Source organism: Porites lutea, chromosome 3 (assembly GCF_958299795.1).
Source record: "Porites lutea chromosome 3, jaPorLute2.1, whole genome shotgun sequence".
In the NCBI taxonomy this organism is placed as follows: domain Eukaryota; kingdom Metazoa; phylum Cnidaria; class Anthozoa; order Scleractinia; family Poritidae; genus Porites; species Porites lutea.
In genome coordinates, this window is record NC_133203.1 from 20851934 (window position 1) to 20861400 (window position 9467).

At 39.9% G+C, this 9467-nt stretch overlaps 1 pseudogene; it reads right to left on the reverse strand.

Annotated features, from left to right (window-relative positions):
* Window positions 1-6659: 6659 nt before the first annotated feature.
* LOC140929490 (uncharacterized) lies at window positions 6660-9187 on the reverse strand (annotated as a pseudogene).
* Between the last annotated feature and the right edge of the window lie 280 nt (window positions 9188-9467).

Sequence of the window (9467 nt, forward strand, 5' to 3'; positions counted from 1 at the left end):
TCCCACCTCCAGTGTTCCTGTACCACAGAAGAAGGACCTTGTCTTCTGACAGGAATGCCAGAACACATCTCAGGAAAATTCTAGTCTTCTGTACAGGCTGTCCTCAACCACGACTCCCACAAAGTCCCAACGCTGATCTCCAGTTTTGCGGTGGCTGGTCCGTGGCTGGGCCTGACAGGCGCAAGGTCATCTGGCCCTTCTTCGGCCTTCCGCTTTGCCAACTCTAGTGCCATGGTGTTCCTCTCGTTTGCTGTGGGTCGGTCATAGGTCATTTGGGTTTGCTGTCAGAAGTGTTGGAGGCAGGCGCCAAGGCTGTCTTTCATGTGGTCATCACATTCGCTGGAGACAGGAAGAACAGACAGTCATCAGCAATGTGGCTATAGTGTTGTAAAGCAACAGATTCCCAAATTCATGGGGAATGGTGAAATCTCCAGGGCTCAGTCTGGTGATGTTGCTGGCTGGTCTCAGAGACCTGCGACTTTTGTGGTGACGTGCAGTTCAATAGTGATGGGGTCCTACCTCTGGGAATATGCCTAGGTTACAAAAGATGACCTTAGTTCACAGCTTGCGACCTTGTTTCCGGTCAGTTGCTGAAACATTTTCTGTAAATGTGCTGTGAATTAGGAACTTGAGTGCAGTTTACCTTTCGAATTCTGAATTGAAATAGGGGAGAATGAAACAACAGAACTCGTCACTCAATGTTTTACCCCTCCTTACTGTGACCTACAGTTCTTAAGAGTCCTTTTTGGCCCAAAAATTGGTAATGAAGTTTCAAGTGCTATTTCACCAAGCTGGACAATTTTGCTGAGCTTTAGCTGCTAACACAGATACTTACCAGAAACACGTACTTGCCGCCTAGCTCTGGGTTAAGCGCCCTTTTGAATTCTGATACAAACTGTTTGAACAGCCTGCAGAGTTGGCTGTCTAGCTGTGGGGAGAAACAGAAAAATTACTTGAAGTACTGTAATTTAATTTACTTTTAATGGCAAATAATGTTATTTGACTGGAAAAGAGCCATCCCGTGGATCTGTTAAATAGACTGCTGTTCTCATCATTGTTGATTCAGACATGTGCTGCGAGCTTTTTGCTTTCCTCACACCTTTATCTTTCCCTGGTCATTGATCATAGCTATCAAGTTATTTGGACTTTGATAGGGAAGGAACGGGGTAATGCAATTTGTCATTAGGGAAATATGCCACAGCAAACTGTGCTTCTGTTTACATAACTCGATGAAGTAATGATAAGAATTACCTGTATTGGAATTGTTTTATGCCCAGTGTGCTTGGCTTTTGTCAACGTTCCCAGGTGTAGCATTATGCCGCCTTCTTTCTTAATCAGGGCAAAATTTCTGTCGTGATAGTGCACTTGCTTAAACACCACTTTAAGTTCACTTCCCAGAACTAACTCCATTGCGTGACTTCTAGGCCCCTGCTGGTTGGGAGGTGGGTGTACAGTGACAAAAGCAGCAGGTCACAGGCTTCCTGAGAGCGTTGTTGTTTGTCTTTGGCCAGTTCAAAGCGGCTCCACTGGGCTTTTCTAGCGTGGAGGACTTCATCCCTTAAGAGAAAGTAGGGAGACGTGATATTTTAACAAGCCAGTAGGTCATTACACATTAAAAGAGGCTGATGTGAAAGTGTTGAGATCTTTGTGTTGTTGTTTGAAGCTTTCCAATGCATTCCACTTGGAAAAATACGGTTTGGGTGCTAGCCTTGGTAACACAGCTACTTTCTTACTCTCATCAACTAGGGGATGCCAGTCATTTATTTACTTATTTATTTGTTTTCTTTTTCTGTTTTGCTTTGTCCTCTGTTCTTCTTTATACTAACACACTTACCAATCCAACCACTTGTTTTGGGCTCTTCAACTGCAGTTGCTCTCTCCACCAACCCCTGCTTCTGAAGTACAGTAGCTGTTCTGAGCTTGGAGATAATGCGGAAACCTTCGAATTTTGGTCCCCTTTCTCAATGGTAATACTTGAGTAGGTATTGCAGACTGCTTGCGTGGTTGCTGGCAGTCGCGGCACTCAAATTCCTCTTTTCCTGATATAGAGATGAATTGGCAACATATCATAACGAATTCCAGAGGACCCCCTCCCCCCAGGGCGTGGTTCTTAGAAACCAGCCACACGACCTGGATTCAAATTTTGAGGATTGGATGAAATCTTATACATTGTTTCAAAGAAATCCACACTTCAATTTTTTTGCAAACATTCTGTCTATGGGATTTCTTTCTCTCCCTCCCAAAAACAAAATTATTTCTTAGTACTAAATAAATTCTGGTTTCCAGTCCCCTTTTTGGGCACTTGGTCACTATAGTTTGCATTATACTGCACAATAAGATGTTTTTAGGAGGTAAAATGATAATCCACGTCAATTGATTAACAGTTCAGTGGAGACCCTCAGCTGCTAAAAAGTTTCCAATTTAAAAAGGTCATCTGTACTCAACTTCTGAAAAAGCAAAAGCAAAAGTCAAGGAAACTTTATAAGGCAGTGGATATATTCATCCTTCGAACTACCTTGAAACCAATTCAGTCTGAATAACACAGAAATTCCATATGGGGAATATGTTAAATTGTTAACTTTTCTTGGCCTTTTTTTTTGCAACTCTTGTAATTTCCTCATGGTCATTGGAATTGTGACCTTTGTGTAAGGCTGCCGTGTAGCCATGAGAAGGGCGATCCGTCAATTATATTAAGCCATTAAGGAAAATATAATACCATAAATCTAGTGTGTGACCTGAACACTGACAATGATAGCACTGTAGAAACACAGTAAAATCACTGGGTAACAGTACATACATGTACTGGACTTTGCACAAGTAATAGGAAATCAAAATGTTACCCACTACGAATTCAGAAAATTAGCTATATCTAGTACCTAAAAACAATACAATTAAGTAAACTTGCTTCTATTGGCGATTTTCTAGGTTGTCCATTTTATGGATAGCAATTGTTCTGTGGGCTCTGTATTACTGACACCATGGCAAACAGTAGGCTTCAAAAAGCTGATGTCCTCATGAAAGAGAACCCACCCCCAGCCAACCCTCTAAAAAGAAAAACAAACTCTTATAGAGAAACAATTGTATTCAATGACATCATTCCATTCAGATCGTCTGTTTTCTTGCCATTAGTTAGCGAAAGTTGAAGAGATGAAATGCTGTAGAAGAGTGTGTGCAACTTATGACACCATCACTTTAATAAAATTAGTGTCTTTACACAATAAAACAATGCTTTTCAGATGAAGATAAAAAGGGAGAGTGACTTCTAGTGGCAAGGTTAAAATGCATTTTCAATACCTTCTCAATAGGAGAAGTTGCGAAAAAAAACTGAAAAAATGTTTCTTTTCTAAAACTCTTTAAATTGTTCAACAGTATTACAACAACTGCAACTAGCACTTTATTTAGCTGACGTAGTATCCTGAATTCCCCACCAAAAATATATGTAAGATACAATCATAAATATAACTCATTGAAAAAAAAACCTTTAATGGTTAAATCATCAGGCAAAGAAAAGGAAAACTTACCTTCCCGGATATTCAAGAGATAACAAATGTGCCGCAAAATCACTGTCACTAGAACCTTCATATCCTGCTTGTTGTTTTACACCAAGCCAGGACTGAAATATATTATTTTCGAGGAAAAGACGTTCACAGTTTTACACCACCCTCTTTTGTACTGTTTCAGATCAGAAATAGTTCTTTTGCAACCCGAGCTCCTTAGTTTACTGCCATGGCTGCCTCTGCCACTTGCAGCTGCCACCTCTTTTCAGCCAGGTCAATCTTGAAATATTCTTCAGAATAAAACAACACTTTTATTCACAAATATTAAATCTAAATACAGTTGCCCTGCAAATTACCAATAAAATGCTATTTGAGGCAGGGAAAGGGAATCACCTTGAACATAATAAAAAGTAGTCAACATAACAATACAGCAGCTGATATGTAGAGTTTTAGATGTTATTTCAAAGCTGAAGATGAGTGATGTTGATGGCAGACATGGGAAATCCTTCCTGTCCTCTTTTGTCCACCCTTCATCGTTCTCGGAAGTCTGTCCTCTCTCGCTACAGCTTCCTTCCTTCCCTCCTTTGTCCGCCCTTTCATCTTTCTTGGAAACTCCTTTGTTCTTGCTACAGCTGCCTTCATCCCCTCTGTTCCCCGCCCCTTCTTCGTTTGAACTCTCACAATCCTTATCTCCTCGTTCACTTTCTTAACTACAACTTTCTTCTTCGGTGCTACTGCCTTCTTCCTGTTGATCTCCAGGCCTTCTGTCCAGCTCATCTTTATTTCACACTAGAAGTGCGTGCAGCGGAACACCATCGTTAAGGTACCATAACATACTATTGCTGTGAGACATTTTGGTGATGAGGTCACTGTACCATCAACTGTCAGCCTGCTGTATGTAAAGCAATGTGAAATGGCATTCAAATACCGGGATTTTTGCTTCTGAAAAACCCAAGTTATTTTAAGAAGGATAAATTAACAAATTGAAGACAAAAAGAATGCAAGAAAGTTTTTAATATTCGTAGCAAGGATTTGGTTTTTACTCAGGCCAAAATAACTTTCTTTTCAAATGAGCTTTGAATCACTGACCTTGTATCTTTGGTTTGCAAGTTTTTTCGGCTCATTTTTTTGGTACAATTTTAAAAATTCTTCATAACTTTGTCTTTTAATACTAGGCAGTGTTAGCGATGAATGCAATATTGCCTTCCTTTTAAAATGGTATTCAGCTTCATCCCAAAAGCAATCTTGTATATGTCTGTCACGTAGACATTTCTTCCTCTATTTTTCTGCACCGGCTTTTGCCATGATCTCTTTTTTTAACATTGCGTGAACATCAGAACTTTTATAGTGACTATTCTCATAAAGTGCATTAGGGTACACTGGCTGTTCAACCAATCTCAATAGCTTTTTTTACCTACGAAATTATTTTGGTCACCATGGTGGTTTTAAAAAAATTGTGACGACTAAAACTGTCAAGTTTGCCAAGCTGTGATGTGTCGCTGTTGCATATTTAGATGTATTATATTGTTTCTGCTTTGTGGTATTGACAAGATACATAAGCACCACAAGGTGACATTGCAGGCAGCCCATTCATCCTCTGAGATGGTTTTTTACAGCAACATTTAGGTGTACCCAGTAATAAATTGGCCAAGGTTAGCTCATCATATTTCTGGTCCTTGTTGACATACACTAAACTCATATGACTATGAGGCCAATGCTGTGGAGCAGGCACTCAGCTCGTCAATTTAGCAGTTTTCCCAGACTTCAGTTTATCCCTACCTTGTGCGCCATGAGGACTTTTTTGTTCCTTGCCCTCATCCTCAGACTCACTCGAGGTTGATCCGAGCCACTCGATTTCTTCAGAGAAGTGTGCAGATAAGGTTGGATCCTTGCGAAGTTGTTTGATGGTGACAGCTGTAGGTTCACGAGGTAAAACAGGAGCAGAAGATTGAGAGGCTTGACTCTGCAAGTAAGTGTTTCTCTTTAGTAGAGCGTGATGTTTTAAGCTTAGCTTACTGTGGTGTAATCTAGCAGGAGTTACTCTTGGTTTCCTTGTCTTGTTGGTTGCCTGTTGAGTGAGTTGTTTTTGTGACAGGTTAAAATGGAATTCAGGACAAAATGTTCACGCTTGGAAATTATTGCTCGCAATCGGGCCAACTTTCAATTTGCCCGCGCATAACCTGGGGTTAAGTTTAACTAAATCCAAGATGGTGGAACACACCGAAGAGGAACTGATATATTCAATCAAAGAGGCTCTTAGGCATAAGAAGTCAGCATTCCAGCGAAGAATTGCTAATGGACATAAACTAAGAGATCTGGACATCACATTCAACCGACTTAACCAGATTTCTGAGTTAGCTGTGAAAGAAAACTTTGAAGGGATTCGAGAGCGACCTAAACATAAACTTGGTGAACTATATCCAAAGCTAGAGCATTGTATAATCCGGGTGAATTCTCCCATTGATCGCCGGCTGTCTCCAAGGATGAGTAAATTCCACCCATTGATGGTCGTTTTCGATCTCCCCATGGCACGAGGGGTTTTTAACCTTTTACAAAAAGAGATTCTTGGCAGAACAAGGTATGGTGTGGAAGTTGAAGAGAAGCCAGGGTCAGTTAAAATTACTTTTTTCTGTCTGAGAAGGCTATGTCATTTATTTGACCAATTTGAAGACTGTGGTGAATTTATCAAGCAGCTAGGCGAAGGAAAGGGACAAAGCAAGCTCATTGTCAGTGAGGACAAAAAAGGAGTGATGACCTACAATGAAAAAGCAGAGTGTCTGCAAGCAAAATTCCACTATGGCTACAGGAATTCGTTTGGCATTAGGCAACACTGAATACAGAAAGTCACTGGTTTATTTCGACTATCGAAATTGCTTAACTGTTGTTACATGGAAATGTTGTTGGCCGTTCAAACACAGAGTAGAAAAAAATGGCTGGATGTGTCAGGCTGACTCAAGTTTTAGACACCATGTTAGTGGAACCATATCAAATACTCAGTATTATTTAATCAAATAATTAATACTTTAAACTTATGTTTTGCCTCCATATGATTATAAGTTCATCAGACTTAAATGAGGCAAACCATTATTGAAAGCACTGAAACTGGACTCTATGGTTATGAGCAATATGTAAACAGAGAAACTTGGGTTACAATATTTACAGTTACAGTTAATAAAGTGATATTTTTCTCAACTCTTTGTTCATGAGAAATACAAAGCATAAAAAACATCAGTTATTTTGTTAATTCTTAAGCAGCTGAGGTTCAACTTAATCCTCAGAACACTGAGTGCATTTTGAAGCATTCTAAGTTTCATATGTCTTGTATATGTCTTGACTTAACTCATGACATATACTTTAGGCACTCCTTGGTGGGCTTTCCCTCCTTAACTGACCTTGTCACTTCAGCCATGAATGGATGACCACAATAGTAGCACTTTTCGTTGCATTCAGCCTTAGCAAAACCATAACAGGGAGGGTTGATGAATAGGCAGCCAAAGTTTAGTGATGTAGTCATGTCAGAACACCTGGGGCCAGCATTCTTTGAAAAGACTGTTTTTCGGGTAACTAGCAATCTGGACATACTTTGCCTCCCTTCCCTGCATTGTGTTTACACCAAGACCAGGTCCTTATTTGTCAAACATCCACCGCGTATGAACTGGAGCTAGATGCCCAATACTCCAGACTGTGCCTGAAACTTTTCCACTGAAAAGGACTACTGCTTTGAAGTAATCAGGACTTATTTCTTGCAACTCTTGGACAGCTGGAGGGGTGATATGATACATAGAGAACCTTGAAGCACAGTCTCTCAACTTGATTGCTATAAAGACATTGTAGACCAGCTTCATGAGTAATGTAGGGTTCTCTGATCCCTCTTGATTGCATCTACCAGAAACATGAAACCATGCAGAACAAGTCTAGAGTCTTTCCCAGTGAGTCTGTAGGAAAAGTCTTTGTCTTTGGACCTGTCTTCTAAAATCCACTTTTCTAGTTGTTTCTTTAGGCGCCCAGTTTTCACATCGGACTCTAATGCTTTTAAGTACCTGGAAATTACACTTGACAGAGGTAGATTTGACAAGCTGCTGATTTTGTCTGGGAGGTTACTCGATGAAATTGCCAAGTCCAAAAGCATTGAATGCAGAGGTTGCACTCCATTATTTTGTAAATGGAGGGGCTCCACAACTTCTTTATCACAAAGATTACCAATTAAAGGGTCAAATTCTTGCCTAGAATTCTTGTTTGCAATGAATCGTGTTATCCTGGTTCTCTGTGTGGACTTTGCAAGGTTGGAGGGAAGGTTATCTTTAAACTTTAAAACCTGCTTGGCAATATTCAGTCTTTGTTTGTATGGCCATGGTTTCCATTTGCAATCTGGAGTTGTGCCAAATTTACCTGTTAATGACATGCAGTCTTCCTTTGATACATTTGCAAAGCTTGAAAAATGAGTGGCAGCATTGTTAAGTTCTCCATTAATGAAAGAGAGGAATTTCATGTCAGATGGAACCAGTTCAAATGAAAAAGTTACTTGCATCCCCGAAACTGTGTAAGTATTATTTTCAATTTCTTCAATTTTGGAAGACAACTGCTTTGTAAATAATCTCACATCAGGATGATCTTCCTAACAATTGGCACCAAACAACAAGAAATTATCATTTGGGCTAGCAACTCTTGCTCCCACATTAATAAAGCTAACCAACCAAAACATGGACTCATCCCATTTACCAAAGGGGTCACCATCACCACCTATTGCTACTTTGAAAGCACCCTTCTTACCAAACCAAGACAGTCTTTCATCGTCCTTTCTCATGGGATCTGTTTCCAGATAGAAGTTGCTCAGGATGAGAAGCATTTTTTCTAAGTCTCTGTACACACCAGCAACCTTCTGTTCTGGGGGTAAGGTAGCACACAAGGTTTGTCTTACAGAAATAAGTTCTCCAATATCAATTTCTGCAATTTTGTGAATTAAATCCTTGTAAGCAAGTGGTCTTGGAATAGGGATTCCAAAGCCAAATGTAATTCTTTGCTTGGAGGGATTTCCTTTCTTGGTGGTCTTCTCAGTGTGCTTCATAACAAGGGTAGACCTCCCCTGCTCATATTTCACCTTTCCTATTATCCCTCCTGCATAGAGCAGGGAAAGTGAGCGGATAAAATTTTCATTGCTTTTTTCATAACCTTCTGCCTTTATTTTCACCAGAGCTGCTTTTTTCATTTTTTTGGATGAGCAGAAAAATATTTTGTAATACCAGTTATTTTGCCATACTTCAAAACAGTAGATATCATACCATCAAGCGCAGGACCTCTGTTCTCTACTGTACCACCATTGATCTCTGCAGCAGCCTGTAAGGTTTCCAACTGCCTTCTCTGGGCACTTCGTCTAGGCAAGTTCAGTTTACCTTCATTAGAAAGTTCAGAGGGATCCTTTTTTCGTCTGGTGGAGGTATTTTTTGAAATTTCAAAGGCGCTGAAACGGGGTTGAACTGGGAGCGTTGTGTCAAGAGAGTTGATACATTCTTGTACCTTATCACTCTTCTCTTGGAGCCTCAGGATTTTCTTTTTTAATGAACACAATTCCTTACTTTTGATAAATATTCATCACGGAGGGTAGCTTTCTGTTTTGATAATTCACCGAGTGGAAATCAACGTTTCTGCGGGCAAGTAGTTTTCCTCCGCAGGGATTTTTTCTTGCTGCCCATGTATTTCCAATTCCAAGGATAGACTGTTTGACAATTGACCTTCAACAGTGAAAAATACTCAATTTTAGGAACAAAATTTCAAACACATACACTTCAATTTTTGAAAGATTCACTCACATAAACAAAAGATACGTACCTTTTCTAGGGAACTATGGTGTTATTTTTTGAGAAACCGCCACAAAAAAAACTGAAATAATTTTTCATTAAAAGCCGTCGAGACAGGATTTTCTATCAGTGAACTTGTCAGGAGTACCTTCTTTACTGGGATTAATAAAGTGTC